This window comes from Acinonyx jubatus, chromosome E4, assembly GCF_027475565.1.
Source record: "Acinonyx jubatus isolate Ajub_Pintada_27869175 chromosome E4, VMU_Ajub_asm_v1.0, whole genome shotgun sequence".
Taxonomy (NCBI): Eukaryota; Metazoa; Chordata; class Mammalia; order Carnivora; family Felidae; genus Acinonyx; species Acinonyx jubatus.
In genome coordinates, this window is record NC_069395.1 from 52,902,016 (window position 1) to 52,919,544 (window position 17,529).

General features: G+C 48.0%; 1 long non-coding RNA gene across 2 annotated transcripts in view; it reads left to right on the plus strand.

The window, feature by feature from the left end:
* The first annotated feature begins 7,872 nt into the window (after positions 1–7,872).
* Positions 7,873–17,529, plus strand: part of LOC113596958 (uncharacterized) — a 50,362-nt gene continuing 40,705 nt past the window's right edge. Inside the window, exons 1-4 of one of the 2 annotated variants that reach the window (XR_008293315.1) lie at positions 7,873–9,253; positions 9,673–9,696; positions 10,855–11,319; positions 13,830–13,919. This is a non-coding gene — a long non-coding RNA (uncharacterized LOC113596958). Of the gene's footprint in view, positions 9,697–10,854; positions 11,320–13,829; positions 13,920–17,529 lie in introns of both variants that reach the window. The other variant, XR_008293316.1, reaches the window with a different exon arrangement.

Sequence of the window (17,529 nt, forward strand, 5' to 3'; positions counted from 1 at the left end):
CTGGAGGGCTGAAGGAGGTCGCATTGGAGGGTGCTGGCCAGGCTTAGTCTTTAGGGGCTAAGGCCAGCCTTGGATATGGACAACACTTTGGTTGGGCCTCAGCAACCCCCTTGTGCAGCTTCCTCTGGGCTTTGGAAATTACCTCGTCATGTTCCACGTTCCATGCCGAGGAATCCGGCTCCTTTTCTGAACCCCACATGTGTGGTTTGCACAGAAGTAAGTATTGGGTCACCATGGGGAGACAGCCTAAAATGGAGTTTGGGTTCGGTCCAGGGGCGTAAGCAGGGCCGAAGCGACAGCAGTCCCGTGATCTCCCTGGAGGGCTGAAGTGAGGGTCCCTGTGAGGGTGCGGGTCAGTTGTAGGTTATGTTTAGGGGTGATGTTTAGGTTGAGGGGTACTTTGAAGGTCATGGTTATTGTTATGAGTCACGAGGCTCTAGGTGCAACAACCCCAGGAAGGATGTGGTCTCCAAGAGGGGCTGAGTGGATCCCACATGGGATTGTGCTGATCAGGCTTTGTCTTTGAGTGCCCGATCAAGCCTCTTGTGTGAGTCACTCTTCAGTTGGGCCTCAGGAACCCCCTTGTGCAGCTACTTGTGGGTAATAGAAATGACACGATTATGCTCCAAGATCCATGCCGAGGAATCCTGCAAAGCTTTGGGCCCCATGTGTGTGGTCTCTCAGAGTTAGGCATTGGATCCCCATCGGGATTCAGCCACAACTAGGGTTAGGGTTAGGGTTCGGTCCAGGGAGGCAAGCAAGGCCGAAGCAACAGCAATCCCGTTACCTACATGGAGGTTTGAATGAGGGCCCATGCGCGGGTGAGGGTCCGGTGTAGGGTGTCAGGTGAAGCCTTAGAGCTGGGGTGAGGTTGAGGTTGAGGAGTATGTTGATGGTCACGTTTACGGTTTGGGTTAGGTTCCAGGAGGTACGAGGTGCTGTACCCCCAAGGAGTCCAGTGGTCTCACTGGAGGAATCAGTGGAGGGCAAATGGTAGGTTGCCCTCAGGCTTAGTCTTTGGGTGCCAAAGCCAGGATCAGTTGTGGGGCAATCTTCGGATGGGCCTCAGCAAACCCTTTTTGCAGCTTCCTCTGGGCTTTGGAAATTACCTGTTGATGTTCCACGTTCCATGCGAGTAACGCTGCAGTGCTTCTGGGCCCCATATGCGTGGTGACTGAGACTTAGGAATTTGTTCCTCAATGAGAGAGAGTCATTACTAGGGTTAGGTATCGGCCCAGGGATGTAGATAGGGCCAAATCGACATGAGTCCGTGACCGTTCTGGAGGACTCCATAGGGCCCATGCTTGGGTGTGGGTCATGTGTAGGGTTAGCGTTAGAGTTGGTGTGAGGTTTAGGTTGAGGTGTATGGTGAGGGTCAAGTTTAGTGTTAGGGTTAGGTCCCAGGAGATTCCAGGCAGTGAACGCCTAGCAGTGCAGTGGTCTCCACAGAGGGCTGAGTGGAAGCTGCATACAAGTCTACAGTTCATACTAATTCTTTGCATGCCAGGGCAGCATCCTATGTGTGACACTCTTCAGTTGGGCCTCAGCAACCTCTTTATGCAGCTCCATCCCAGCAGTGCAAATGAAATGATGATGTTCCAATTCCATCCTGAAGTATACTGCAGGGGTTTAGACCCTATGTGCATGGTGTTCTCAGAGTTAGGAACTGTATCTCCATTGGGGGGAGCCATAGCTAGGGTCAGGATTCGGTCCAGGGACATAAGCAGGGCCGAGGTGACACCAGTCCCATTATCTACATGGAGGGCTGTATGAGAGCCCATGCAGGGGTGCAGGTCAGGTGTAGCGTTACCTTTAGAGTTGGGGTGAGGTTGAGGATGATGTGTATGGTTCTGGTCAATATAATGGTTAGGTTTTGTTCCAGGTCCCCCAGACGCTGAAGCACCAGCAGTGCTGGTCTTCCTGCAGGGTTCAGTGGTGAGCACATGGGAGGGTGTAGGTCATGCTTAGTCTTTGAGAGCCAGGGTGAGCCTCCTTTGTGGGCCACACTTTGGATGAGCCTCAGGAACTGCTTCTGAAGCAACATCTGGGCTTTGGATATTACATGGTGATATTCCACGTTCCATGCCGAGGAATCTGCCTCTTCTTCTGGAAGGGAGGTATCCTCAGACTTAAGAATCGGATCACCACCTGGAGAGAGCTTTAGATAGAGTTGGGTTTCAGACCAGGGCCATAAGGGGGGCCACAGCTACCCCATTCCACTTACCTCCATGGGGTGATGAATGATAGCCAGTGTGCAGGTGAGGGTCAGTTGTAGGGTTAGCGTTAGTGTAGGAATGAGTTTGAGGTTCAGGGTATGGTGAGGGTCATGGTTAGTGTTAGGGTTAGGGCCCAAGAAATTCCAGGTGGTGAACCCCTAGCATCGCAGTGGTCTCCACGGAAGGCTGAGTGGTGGCTACATGGGAGCCTTCAGTTCAGACTTATTCTTTGTGTTTCAAGGCCAGCCTCTTGTGTGTGCCACTATTCATTGGGTCTCAGTAGCCTCCTGGGGCAGCTCCATCCCAGCAGTGGAAACGAAATGATGATGTTCCACTTCCATACCGAATAATACTGTAGGGGTTTTGACCTATATGCGTGGTGTTTCAGAATTAGGACCTGGATATCCATTGGGAGAGAACCACGGATAGGGTGAGGTTCTGTCCAGGGACATAAGCAGGGCTGAAGAGACACCGGTCCCATTATCTCCATAAGGGCCTGTATGAGGGCCAATGCACGGGTGAGGGTCAGGTGTAGGGTTAGCATCAGCGTTGGGCTGAGGTATAGGTTGAGTAGTATGGGGAGGGTCACGGTTGGGGTTAGGGCTAGGTTCCAGGAGGCCCAAGGTGCCGAATCCATGGCAGTGCAGTTGTTTCCCTGGGGGACCCAGAGGAGGGTGCATGGGAGGGTGCCGGTCATGCTTATTCTTTGGGTGCCAAGGCCAGCCTCTTGTGTGGACCACTCTTCGGTTGGTTCTCAGCAACCCCCTTGGGCAGGTCCCTCTGGGCTTTGGAAATGGCATGGTGATGCTCCCCGTTCCAGGCCAAGTAAGCCTGCACCGCATCTGGGGCCCATGTGCGTGGTTTTCTCCGAGTTAGGAATTGGGTCCCCTTCGGGAATGAGCCATAGCTAAGGCAAGGGTTTGATCCAGGGATGGGATGTAAGCAAGGCCGAAGGAACAACAATCCTTTACCTCCATGGAGGGCTGAATGAGGGCTCATGCACGGATGCGGGTCACGTGTAGGGTTAGCGTTAGACTTAGGGTGAGGTTCTGATTGAGGATTATGGAGTGGGTCATGATTAGGGTGAGGGATAGCTCCAAGGAGTCCCCAGGTGATGAACCCCATGCAGTGCAGTGGTCTCCTGGGAGGGCTCAGTGGAGGGCACATGGGAGGGTACTGGTCAGGTTTAGTCTTTGGTTACCAGTGCCAGCCTTGCATGTGGGCCATTTTGGGCCTCAGCAAGCACTTTGGCACCTCCCTCTGGTATTTGGACATGACATGGTGGTGGTCCACGCTCCATGTAGAGTAATCCTGCACCACTTCTGGGCCACAGGTGCGTGATATTCTCTGCATTAGGAATTGGATCCCCATCGGGATAGAGAAATAGCTAGGGTTAGAGTTAGATCCAGGGACATAAGCAAGGCCAAAGCAACAACAATCCATTTATCTCCAGTGAGTATGAATGAGGGCCATGTGCGGTAGCTGGTCAGGTGTAGGGTTAGTGTTAGAATTGGGGTGAGGTTTAGGTTGAGGAATACGGAGAGGATCATGGTGAGGGTTAGGGATAGGTTCCAGGAGGCGCTTAAGTGCAGAAACCTAAGTAGTGCAGTAGTCTCCTAGAGGGTTGAGTGGAGGGTGCAAAGGATGGTGCCATTCCTTCTTAGTCTTAGGGTGTCAAGGCCATCCTTGGGTGTAGGACACTCCTTAGTTGGGCCTCAGCAGAGCCCTTGTTCAGCTCCCTCTGAGCTTTGGAAATGACATGGTGATGTTCCAGGTTCCAAGCCGAGTGATTTACACCATGAGCGTGCTGTTGTCAGTCATTGGAATTGGGTTCCCATGAGGAGGAGACTTAGCTAGGGTTAGGGTTCATTGCAGGGACATCACCAGGCCAGACTGACTCCAGTCTCGTGAATTTTATGGAGGGCTTAAGTGAGAAACCTTGCGAGGGTACGGGTCTGGTATAGAGCTCGTGTGAGAGATAGGTTTAGGTTTAGGTTGAGGGCTAAGTTCAGGGTTCTGGTTACGGTTGGGTTAGGTCCCAGGAGGCTCCAGATGCTGAACCCACAGCAGTGCAGTGGTCTCCCTGAAGTGCTGACTGGAGTACACAATGGATGCTGCGGGTCAGGATTAGTCTTTCGGTTGCCAGGCCAGACAACTCTTTCTGGCACTCTTCAGGTAAGCCTCAGGAATGCTCTCGGGCACAATGGAGGCTGCCCGTCAGGATTAGTCTTTGGGTTCCCAGGCTAGACAAGTGTATTGGACACTCTTTGGGGGAGACCTCAGGAATCCTCTTATGCAGCAGCAGCCGGGCTTTGGAAATGACATGGTGATGTTCCACGTTCCACGCCGAGTGATCCTGCACTACTTTTCGACCCCATGTGCATTCTGTTGTCAGACATTGGGATTGGGTACTCATGGAGAGTGAGTTTTAGCTAGGGTTAGGGTTCAGTGCAGGGATGTGGCCAGGGCCAAAGGACTCCAGTCTCGTGATCTCCCTCGAGGGCTGAAGTGAGGGCACATGCGCTGGTGTGGGTCTGGTGTAGAGGTATTGTGAGATATATGGTCAGGTGAGATTGAGGTTTATCATCAGGGTTATGGTTGGGGTTAGGGTAGGTCAAAGAAAGATCCAGGCGCTGTACCCACAGCAGTGCAATTGTCTCCCCGAAGGGCTGAGTCAGTGCACAATGGAGGCTGCTCGTCAGAATTAGTCTCTGGGTTCCAAGGACGGACAACTCTATAAGGTCTGGTGTAGATAGGTGGGTCTAGTATGATAGAAACTGTTAGATTTAGGTTGAGGGTTATGGTTAGGGTTACGGTTAGGTTTAGAGTTAGGTCCCAGGAGTCTCCAGGCGTTGAACCCACAGCAGTGCAGTCGTCTCCTGGAAGGGTTGAGCGGAGTGCACAACGGAGGCTGCCAGTCACGAATAGTCTTCGGTTTCCAAGGCCAGACAACTGTATTGGGCACTCTTCAGTTAGGCCTGTTGAATCCTCGAGTGCAGTGGCAGCCGGGCTTTTGAAATGACATGATGATGTTCCACATTCCACACCAAGTATTCCTGCACTGCTTCTCAATTCCATGTGTGTGCTGATGTCAGACTGTGAATTGGGTCCCCATGGGGAAGGAGCCTTAGCCAGGGTTAGGGTTCGGTGCAGGGAAGTCACCAGGGCCGAAGCAACTCCAGTCTAGTGATGTCCCCCAAGGGATGACCTGAGATCCCATGCGAGGGTGTGGCTCAAGTGTAGGGTTAGGGTTAGAAACAGGGTTACGATTAGGTTGAGAGTTATGGTTAGGGGTACAGTTAGGGTTTTCTTCGTTCCCAAGGCTCCAAGCGCTGAACCCACAGCAGTGCAGTTGCCTCCACGAAGGACTGAGTGGTGTGCACAATGAGGCTGCGGGTCAGGATTAATCTTTGGGTTCTAAGGACAGACAACTGTATCTGGTCTGGTGTAGATAGGTGTGTCTAGTGTGAGTGATAGGGTTAGGTTTAGGTTGAGGGTTAGCACTGGGTCCTGGTTAGCATTAGGATTAGGTCCCAGGATGTTCCAGGCACTGAAACCATAGCAGAGCAGTTGTCTCCCCAAAGGGCAGAAGGGAGTACACAAGGGAGGATGCTGGTCAGGATTAGTCTTTTGGTTCCAAGGCCAGACAACTGTATGGGCCACCCATCGTTTAGGCCTCAGGAATCCTCTTGTGCAGTTGCAGCCGCTCTTTGGAAATACGTGGAGATGTCCACATTCAATGCTGAGTGTTCCTGAACCGTTTCTGGTCCTGGTGTGTGTGCTGTTATTAGTCTTTCGATATGGATCCCCTTGGGGAGAGGGCCTTAGGTTATAGTTTTAGATTTAGCGGGTAGAGTTAGAGCGTTAGGATGAGGTTTTAGGGTTAGAGTTAGAGGCTTAGGGTTAGAGGGTTAGGGTAAGGTTAGGGTTAGTTCGGGTTATGTTTATGTTTATGGTTAGTTAGTAGTAGGTAGGTAGGGAAGGGTTTAGGGGCAGGATTTAGCCATTAGGGTTATGGATAGGGTTAGGTGTTAGGTTTAGGTGTGGGATTTTGTTTTGTGATAGGGATAGTGAGATGGGCCCCAGGAGTAGGTCATGCTTGCATCCCCACTGTGACCGCGGGAAGGTGTTCGGTGCGTGGACACCGCCCTCATGTTTCAAGGGATTGTGTTCTTGCTATCGCCCCATGTCTCTCTGCACATGTAGGTTCGTTCTTGCCCTTGGCATTCGCTTTGACTCTGGTGGTTTTTTCACACTGTCACCACACCACCCCCTCTCGGTATGGTTAAGATTCAGTTAACCACCCCAAATCGCTTCTGGTGCACAGGGGTGTGTTCACAATGCGACCCTCCACATCCTCTAGGTGCGATGGTGTCACCCATGAGCCTCATCGCTCCTTAGATTGGGATTACTGATGCCAGTATTAAATCTGATACCGATGCCAGTATTAAATCATGAATATCTCTTTTCACTTTCACAACTGAAGAAGTAGGCGTTTCCTAAGGTAAGGTTTATGGTTAGGATTAATGTCAGGTGTCAGTTAAGCTTTAGGTCATGGTGCAATCCCCCTTGGTGTGGGATGGCTTCACGAATGTGTCCCATCTGCTTCCCTTTATCCGTGATGTAGCAGTGATATTCCTTGTAATTCAGATGTTTTCCTTGGCACCTGGATGTCTCTGAGTTAAGCGTCCCACTTCGTCATGGTTCATGATATCTTGGTTTCTGGTTTTGATCCCTGGGTAGCTTCTGTGCTGATAGTGGAATATGGAGAGCCTGCTTCAGATACTATCTGTCTCTCTCTCTCTCTCTCTCTGCCCATGCCCCACTTGTGTTCTTTGTGTCTTTCAAAAATTAATGTACCTAAAATCATTTTCAATACGACATTTCCCGGATGGCTCTTTTCACTTTCATTGCTGAAGAAACAGGCGTCTGTCTCGTTCATTGTTCTTTTGTTATCTTTGGCATAGCTGACAACATATACGACATTTCCCCAGCCAGCATCGGGGATGCGCAGCATTTCTTCTACCAGCCGGACACCTCTCATCCACTGTAACACTACATTCCTCTAGAGCATCCCACATGCTCTCGGAAACTGGACTGTAACTGTGGATGGTAGCAGTGTCCCATAGTCTTCTGATGGTATTTCAGGAGGTTCTTCATTCGCATCTTTGGTTACCTGAGTGTCTTCTGACATCTCTCATGTTTCCACTAGGCCGCTGCTATGATGCTCAACAGGGAACCTGAAGCACACAGGGATTCAGGAGCAGACCAACTACCGCTTGGCTCCCACAAATGGTCGCCTTGCAGCTCTTTATGGAAGAGGAGAAAACACCCACCACCACCGTTTCATAACCCTGCACCGAATGTCGGATGGAGACACAATCACCACCCCAAAGAGAATCTCTTGCGGGTACATGTATTCAAACCTAAGGTGTTGGTTATGTATTTTTGGATCAATTAGTGATGTAATACTTTTGACTGGTTAGTCTTGATTTAAATCACTCGGAGGTTGTTCTGTTCTCCGAGGTCACCCCAACCTAAATTGTTGGCCCATGGGGAGATGTGTTGTCCCTATTGGCTGTATTGATGTTGTCTCTGTAGGCCAGTGAATTAAAGCTCCATAGGGTCTTGTCGTCTTATTATTATCTTCCTCTTCACGGGAAGGTCCATTTCACCTATTGAAAAAGACAGCAAGTGAGTAGTGTTACCACTATTAAATCTGACGTTTCATGAATGAGTCTTTTCACTTTCATGGCTGAAGAAGCAGCATCTCTTATAATGAGGGTTAGGGTTTGGATTACCCTGAGGATTAGGGTAAGGGTTAAGTCATGCTTGCATCCCCGTTTTGGCAAGGGAGGAACGTCACACCTGACCCCCGCCACCCTCCTTGTGGAAGGGTGTTCAGGCATGCAGCCTGCCTCCCCTCCACAAGGGAGTAGTGATGCCACTACTTAATGTGTTGTTTCCTGAATGGCTCTTTTCCCTTTCACAGCTGAAGATGCAGGCATTTCTTAAGGTAAGTGTTATGGTTAGGATTGCCGTTCATGGTTAGGGTAAGGGATAGGCCATGCCTGCACCCTCCCTTGGAGTGGGAGGGCGTTCACACATGAGCCATGCCCCCCTCATCTTGGGAGGGTGTTCACCAATAGGAACCAGTCCCCTTCAGCGGGGGGGCTGTTGATGTATGCGCCTGCACCCATCTCGTGTGTGAGGGTGTTCATGCATGGACACCACAACCCTTGGCGAGGGAGGGCATTTGTCCATGCACCATGCCCTCCTTGGCTCAGGAGGTGTTCACGCATGAGCACAGTGCCCCCTTGGCTTGAGAAGGTGTTCAGGTATGTGCATGAACCTGCCCCCCAGCGTGGGAGGGGGTTCACACATGTGCCCTCCCCCCTCAGGCGCTGGAGGGGGTCACCTGTGCACAGCACCACTAGTCAGCAAGGGAGTAGTGATGCCACTATTAAATCTGACATTTCATGGACGGCTGTTTTCACTTTCACAGCTGAAGAAGCATGCTTCTCTTAAGGTCAGGGGTAGGGTTAGCATTACAGTTAGGGGTTAAGATAAGGGCTAGGTCATACTTGCTCTCCCCCCTCAGCACGGGAAGACTTCATGCATCACCCCACTATCCTGAGCAAGGGAGAGTGTTCACCCTTTCACCCCAATCCCTGAGAGTGGTAAAATATTGAAGCACGTGCTCCACTCCACTTCCGCTGGGGAGGGCTTTCACACATGCGTAGATCCCCCCTTCGGGACAGATTGTTCACATATGTGCATGACCACCTGTCGGGTCGGGAGGGTGTTCAATCGCGGGCACACCCCACCTCTGCATGGGAGATGGTTCATGCATGTGTCTTGCTCACCTCAGCAGGGAAGGTTTTTACGCATGTGCACAGCCCCACCTTGGTGTGGGAGGAGGTCACCCATGCAGAGCGCCACCCTTAAATGAGGGAATAGTGATGCCATTATTAAATGTGACGTTTCATGAATGGTTCTTTTCAATTTCACAGCTGAAGTAGCAGACAACTCTTAAGGTAAGGGTCTGGGTTAGCATTACCATTAACAGTTAGGGTAAGGGTTAGGTCATGCTTCCACACCCACCCCCTCGTCTCTAGAGTGTATTCATGCAATAGCACCGCCCCTCAATGTGGGAGAATATTCATGCATGTGTCCCGCCCCGTACAGGGTGGGAGGGTGTTCACACATGTGCCCCATCCTCTTCAGCTTGTAAGTGCGTTCACGCATTCTCACATTTGCACCACCCGTCCCAAGGTGAGGGAGGGTGTTGACACATGTGCCCTGTCTCCCTCGGCATGGGAGGTGGTTCACACATGCTCCTCATCCCCTCGGTGATGGAGGGTGTCACCCATGAACAGTGCCACCCCTCGGAGAGGGAGTACTGTTGCCACTATCAAATGTGACCTTTCATCAATGATTCTTTTCACTTTCACAGCTGAAGAAGCATGCATCACTTAAGGTAAGGGTTAGGGTTAGCATTACATTTAGGCTTTAGGGTAAGGGTTAGGTCATGCTTGCTCCCCCTCTCTGCACGAGAGGTGTTTCACTAATACTCCATGCCCCCCCTGGCACAGATGGGTACAGCCCTCCGTCCGTGTAGAAGGGTGTTCTCACGCACAACCCTCCTTGTTGACGGAGGGCGTTTGTGCACGCACCCTGCCCCATTAGTGTGGGAGTTTGTTCTCGTGTGTGTAAGGCCCCCCTCCTGGCGGAAGGGCGTTCACCCATGTGCACCATCCACCCACTTTGGCATGGGAAGGTGTTGACCTATGTGACGTGACACGTCAGCATGGGGGAATATTCACGCATCTGCCCTGCCCCCCTCTGCCCAGGAGGGTGTTCATGCATGCGCACAGCCACCAGTCAGTGAGGGACGGTATTCATGCATGCACACAACAACCCCTCCATGAAAGAGGGCAGTCACATATGCGTCCTGCATCGCTCAACAAGGGAATGGTTCAAGCGTGTGCCACATACGCATTTTGTCACGGGAGGGTGTTGACCTACGCACCTTACCCCCTCAGTGCTGGAGGGTGTTCATAGATGTGCACAGCCTCCGTTGTGGCGGAAGTGTGAACCCCGGCTAGGGGAGGGATGCCATTCGCACGTAGGTCCCGCCCCATACCCTTGGGTGCTGTTCACACATGTGCACAGCTCTCCCTACTGGCGGAAGAGTGTTCACACATGCACAAAACTCCTGCTCCAAGAGGTAGGGCGTTTCCACATGAGCACAATCCCCATCAGTGAGGGAGGACATGCATGCATGCTCCTTGCCCACTACCGCAGGAGGCTGTACAGGCATGCGCACAGCCCCCCCTACTGGTGTATGTTCACGCATGCACACAGCTCCCCTCAATGAGGGAAGGCATTTGCACATGCGCCCCCCTCCCCTGGGCAAGGAAGGGTGTTCAGGCATGCACAGAACCACCACCTCAGCCAGGGAGGTCGTTGGTGCATGCGCCCTGCCCCACTTAGCACAGAGGTGGTTCAGGCTTCCGCCTGGCCCCCTGTCAGCATGTGAGTCGGTCACCCATGCACAGCGCCACCCCTCAGGGAGGAAGTACTGATGTCACTATTGAATGTGATGTTTCATGAATGGTTCTTTTCACTTTCACAGCTGAAGAAACACAGCTGAAGAAACGCGGCCAGGGAGGGCGTTGACGTATGCTCCCCGCTCCCCTTGCCAGGATGCTGTTCACGCATGTGCAAAGTCCCCCCTCCTTGCCAAAGGGGGTTCAGGCATGCCCACAACCCCCGCTCTGTGAGGCAGACCATTTGTACAGGCACACGACCCTCCCTCAGCAAGGGACAGTGTTCATGCTTGGCCCCACTCACCTCGGTGGGAAGGGTGTTCACACATGCACATAAGCCCCCTCAGCATTGGAGGCGTTCAAACATGTGCCTCACCCCACTTGACGCCAGAGGTGGTTCAGGATTCTGCCTTGCCCCTGGTTGGTGTGTGAGATGGTCACCCATGCACAGTGCCACCTTTTAGGGAGAGAGTAGTGATGTCACTATTAAATGTGATATTTCACGAATGGTTCTTTCACTTTCACAGCTGAAGAAACACACATCTCTTAAGGTAAGGGTTAGGGTTGGCACTGACATAAGGGGTAGGGTAAGGCTTAGGTAGTACTTCCTCCACCCTGGGTATGAAAGGTTTTCAAGCATTATCTTTCCCCCCCCCCCTTTTTGGACAGGAGGGGTTAACACTTGCGCCCTCCCACATCAAGGGAGGGGGTCACCATTGCACCACTGTCTCTGTGATGGAGGGGTGTCACTCATGTTCTTTCCCAACCTTGGCACCGGGAGGGGATCATGCATGTGCCCCTTCTGCACCCCTTCATCGGCGATGTAGCCTTGATGTTCCTTTTAGGCCAGACGTATTTTGCACTGCCTCGGCTGCTCAGTGGATTAAGTGTCCCACTTCAGGTCATAGTCTCACAGTTTGTGGTTTTGAATCCTTGCTTCAGCTCTGTGCTGATGACTCTGAACATGGAGGCTGCTTCAAATACTGTGTCTCACTTTCTGTCTGCCCCTTCCCCACGTGTGTTCTGTCTGTCTATCTCTCTGTCTCTCTCTCAAAAAAACAGTGAAGCTAAAAACATTTTAAAGCAGCTCCATCAGTCTACTTGTCTTCTTGCCCTATATCCGCCTCTTCAAGGGAAGGTCCATTTCACCGATTGGAAGAGACTAAAACCGTCGTGTGGCCATTCAAATGAGTCACTATTTGGGAAACAAGTGATTATGCTACTTTTCCATGGTCAGGATACCATGGCCATTTCATGAATGTCCCTAGGCAGGCGGGGCCTCTAAAACTAGAAATGCTAGAGGTGATTTTCCTGGTAAACAGGTGGGGTTTGTGTTCGCCGAGTTCCTTTTACTTGGTTTCATCTTTCCTTGATTGCCTATCTGTGTTGGGTCAACAATTGGTTTGATATTGACTTTACAGTTAGGTTATTTTTATCTCATGGTTAACTATCCATGGTTATCTGCTCTGATAGAGCTTAAGCAAGTACAAATATTTCGTGTTGCACATACTAGCATTAGTGTTTCCTGTGCACCTGCAGCTGTTTCTCCCGGCCCACGGGGAGCAATCACTTCCCATCCAGCACCACCTGCTTTGTCTTCCTATGCCTAGCAGTGCACGTGCCGGTGCCTGCAGAACTTCCCTTGTTTCTCTGTCAGCTGAGTCTGAATGGGCTTCCTCTCCCACTCGTCCATACTTCTCATCTCTTTAATGGATGACACACATAGCTGAAGGTCACAGTGAAGTCTCAAACTTCAGTATGTGGATTACGTGGCACCATTTTACAGTCTCACTTGATTACCCCCTTTCTTTAAAAATTACTTCCTTCCTCCTCCCACTGTCTGGGCCACTGCTCACCAGTGTCTGTGTTGGTAGGTCCTCAACTTCTTCCTGTCCCCCATCTGCTTTCCATCTGCCCTTACTCTGGGGTGATCTCAGCCAGCCTCAGGCTTCTATATGCCAGCATCTGGGGCCTCTAAGTCTTTATGCACTGCCCACAGCTGTTCATGTCTCCAGACACCTGACTCAGCTGTTGCACCACACAGGTGATGCCCTCCCCAGACTCTGCTACCTCCCTGTAGGCCTCTCCTATTCCCCTCCCCTTTTTTACTGAGCTGCTGCCACACTGGCCCCTCCCTGTTCCCTGAGCTTGTCAGGCACATACTTCCTGCTTCAGTCTTTGCACTCACTTTGCCTCTCTCTCTGTCGGGGATATACTTCCACGTGCCAACAAGACATACTCCCTCATTTCCGTCATAACCTTGCTCTGACATCACCTGCTCAGTGGAGTCTCTGCTAGCTCTCTATGTAAAACTGAAAACTGTTCCTTCTCCGACCTGAACAGCCCATATCCCTTTCCTGCATTCTTTTTCTTCCTGGACCTTGGCACCATCTGTTTTTCTTGCTTGCTTGCTGGATGTCGCCTACTCTAGTCCCTGCCAGATTGTCGGCTCCATGGGATCCAAAGACCAAACTAGCTTTGTTTAGGGCTGGTTCCTTAGGGCCCTCGAACAGTGCCCAACTCCTTCAAAGGCTCACACACCATTTGCTGAGCAAGTAAATATTAGGATTTCTTATTATTTTGCTGGGTCCGCCATCACAATGTACCACAGACTGGGTGGCTTAAGCAACAGAAATTGATTTATTTATTTTCTCACACTTCAGATCAAGGTGTGGCCAGGGTGGGTGTCCTCTCTCCATGACTGGTGGATGGCCTCCTTCCCACTGTCTTCACGTGGTCTTCCTTCTGTGTGTGTAGTTGCCCACTCTCTTCCTATAGGACACTGGTTATCAGACTAGAGTCCCTCCCCACAAATGAGCTCATTCGACCTCCACTTTACCTTTCAAGATCTGGTATCCAAGTACAGTCCCATGGGTAGTTAAGACTTCAATGTATGGATTTTGGGGGCAAATCCATTCCATAACAGGCTTCTGTCTGTTGTACCTAGTCACTACCTACATGGGTTTTTTTTTTCTCTATGCCCTTGTGCCCGTTATTTGCTCACACAGTGCTAATCCCAGTTTGCCCTTAGCCCAAGTTATAACTCTATTTATTTGTATAGACTTGCATCTTCCCTCTACCTCTATACTCCAAGTTCCTGGCTGGCACTGGAATTACATCTTTAGCACGGACATCATAACCTCCAGGTGAGGTAAGTATGATTATTTTCATTTTGAAAATCAACAATCTGAAGCTCAAAAGAGAGTAGGTCAGTTTACTGAGACACAGTAATAGTATGTGCTGTTCCTTGGATAAACTTTGTTGTTATGGGCTCCAAAGCCCACTTTCTTTCATCTACCATATGTCCCCAAGATGAACGGGGAAAAGCCATACTTCAGCCTGGTATAATATAAGCAATTGTAAGTGTAAAGCTGGTGTAACAATTCAGGAAATGGGATTAAGTTTAGTATTTGAGTAATTATACCCACAGGTTGAATTTCATTCTCACATCCTTTGATTTTTTACTGCTGTAATTTCTGTTATCCTTAATGATTATATAAACGTATTCTTCCCTTTGCAAAATTTAGTTGTAAGAATACTGAGTGAGTTTGTTTCTTTTGTAACAGGTCTGACTTATACAATGAATTCATAATGTCAAGATAATAGCGGTTATTTTTTTTACTACAATATAGAGGAAAAGGTCATTGTCTTTGTTGTAAGAGTTTACCATGTGTTCTTGGTAACATGACTGAGCTGTATTGGTGAAAACCCGTCATAGATTTTGAAAGTCATGTATTTATAGTTAAGAGAGTATCGTTCTTTCTTTGGGTGCAGCTGATTGTTTGAAATAGAACTTAGGATGTTTCTGCATAGATTGTCTATTTCAGAATGATCTTTGTTTTAAAAAGTATGTTATATTTGCATTCATGCAAGTTGTACCATCATTAAATTGACAGGAAAGCAGCTGTTAATAGTTGTCATTTGGACATGTAGATGGAAATCCTAAGGGTCATGGTGTGACTCCTTACACGTGTTGAGCTCTGGTTTCATTTGGCATTTCCAAACCATTGCCATGAACTTATGAATGTTGATCAAGTGGCCATATAATGGTTGTTTTAAATTGGCATCAGTGGTGTAGAGATGATTCTTAAGTTGTGTATGAGGAAGCTGTTGGTTTTCTGCTTCTATGTCTGTGTAGCTCCTAAAAATAGAAGACTAGCGCATCTTATCAAAATTACTTTTGTTCAAAGTCATTGCAACTTGTGAATGAGCTAAAGGCTTAGATAATAGTCAGGACTTTTGGAGTCTGATATTTGCAAATTTAAAATAGGTCTTCGGGTATCTGTCTGGCTCCGTTGGTTAATCATCTGACTTTGGCACAGGTCATGATCTCACTGCTCGTGACTTTGAGGTCCATGTTGGGCTCTGTGCTGGCAGCTGGGAGCCTGGAGCCTGATTGCGATTCTGTGTTCCCTCTTTCTGTCCCTCCCTGGCTCATGCTCTTTCTCTCTCTCTCAAATATAAACTTAAACATAGAAAATAGGTCTAGAATAAATCTGTAGACCATAACATATTTATAGTGACTGCTGATTGAAACAAAGAAATAGCCTGAAATTCCAAACATACACTACTGTTGTTTCCCTAGGCTCCCATGAAATGCCAGGTTGACCATTAAGCTGAATACAAGCAGTAATCTTTTAGTAACTTGGAAGAGATAAGCATACTATCATAGCTAGTAAGGTTTGGTATATGTCGTTTTGGTAGACCTATTTTATTTAATGATCAAAAAATTGATTTCAGGTCTCTTTTATTTGGGTATTCAGGATTAAGAACAGTTACCCAAGGCAAATGAATTAAGACCATTTTAGAACTGACCTGGACTTAAAAAACCAGAGACTGGAGTCATGATAAAGATAGTTTGAACATGCCATTTCATCAAAAAAAAAAAAAATACAGCTCCTGAATGACAATCATCATGTTGGAGGAGAGTTTCTGGTGTTCCCTCCACAAATGGTGCATGATTTTCAGTCAAGGATACAGCCTCACTGACTGTACTTTTACTGACATGATGGTTCAGATACCAACAATGTTGTCTGTTGGGATTGTCTTTTACAAAACTGATATCCTTTCAGTTTTCAGCTTACTTAATATACTAAGGAGAAAAAAAATGTTTCCCTCTTTCTGAAAAATAATCCCATTTGTATTTAGAGTTATCATTAAACATAGTATTTCTAAAAATGGCTAATAAATTGGAAGTGAATATAAATTTGCTTGTGAAGTTATCAAATGGAAAACTGTTGCCAAAGCAGTTATTTTATGTTTTATAGGAAAACTAATCTTTTATGTCCTTACTGCATTTATGTTATATCCTATTCACTTTTATTTCATGCTATTTGTGTGTGTGTGTGTGTGTGTGTGTGTTTGCAACTAAGTGAAATGTGCAATATTTGGTCATTTAAATAGATTCACTAATTTAGGCAAAGTCAGCCATAAACAAATGCAATACATTATGTCCAAAGTAGTCAAGCAGATTTTGCATCATGAGTAAAACTTGCTTTATGTTAAATGAATTTGCTTTTCTCTTTTCTTTTTAACAAGCCAAGTCAAAGGTGATATATTTTTTTTGCTCACCTTGAGGGCAGGGCAAGAGCAGATTTGTGTCAGAGCACACTGTCCGTATTTATGAGAAACTAGGGAAATTAAGAAAGCCACTTAGGTACAAACCTTAGTGGGGACTCATGACTGATACATTTTCAACAATATTCTGTTGGGATATCTTTTATTTACTGGGTTAATTTATTTTTAAAATTTACATCCAAGTTAGCATAATGTGGAACAATGATCTCAGTAGTAGATTACTTAAAGTCCCTTACCCATTTAGCACATCAGCCATCCCACAGTCCTTCCAGTATCCCTGTTTATCCTCCACATTTAAGAGTTTTTTTTTAATGTTTTTGTCCCCCTCCATGTTTTTATATTATTTTGCTTCCCATCCCTTATATTCATCTGTTTTGTATCTTAAAGTCCTCATATGTGTGAGGTCCTATAATATTTGTCTTTCTCTGACTAAATTCGCTTAGCATAATACCCTCTAGTTCCATCCATGCAGGTTAAATGGCAACGTTTTATTCTTTTGGATTGCTAAGCAATACTCTATTGTGTGTGTGTGTGTGTGTGTGTGTGTTGTGTGTTGTGTATACACCACATCTTCTTTATCCATTCATCCATCGATGGACATTTGCGTTTTTTTCTATACTTTAGCTGTTGTTGATGGCGCTTCTATTACTTTGGGGTTCACCTTTCGCTTCAAAATAGCACATCTGTATCATTTGGATAAATACCTAGTAGTGCAACTGCTGGGTTGTAGGGTAGTCCTCTTTTTCAATTTGTGAGAAACCTACTTACTGGTTTCCAGAGTGACTGTGCCAGTTTGCATTCCCGCCAGCAGTGCAAGAGTTCCTCTTTCTCCGCTTCCTCGCCAACATCTGTTGTTGCCTGAGTTGTTAGTGTTAGCCATTTTCACAGGGGTGAGGTGTTATCTCATTGTGTTTTTGATTTGTACTTCCATGATGATGAGTGATGTTGAGCATTTTTTCATGTTTCATTTGGCCATCTGGATGTCATCCTTGGAAAGTGTTTGCTCATGTCTTGGCTCATTTCTACACTGGATTACTTGTTTTTTGGGTATTGAGTTTGATATGTTCTTTATAGATTTTGCATACTAATCCTTTATCTCATATGTCGTTTGCAAATATCTTCTCCCATTCTGTTGGTTGCCTTTTAGTTTTGCTGATTGTTTCCTTCACTGTGCAGAAGCTTTT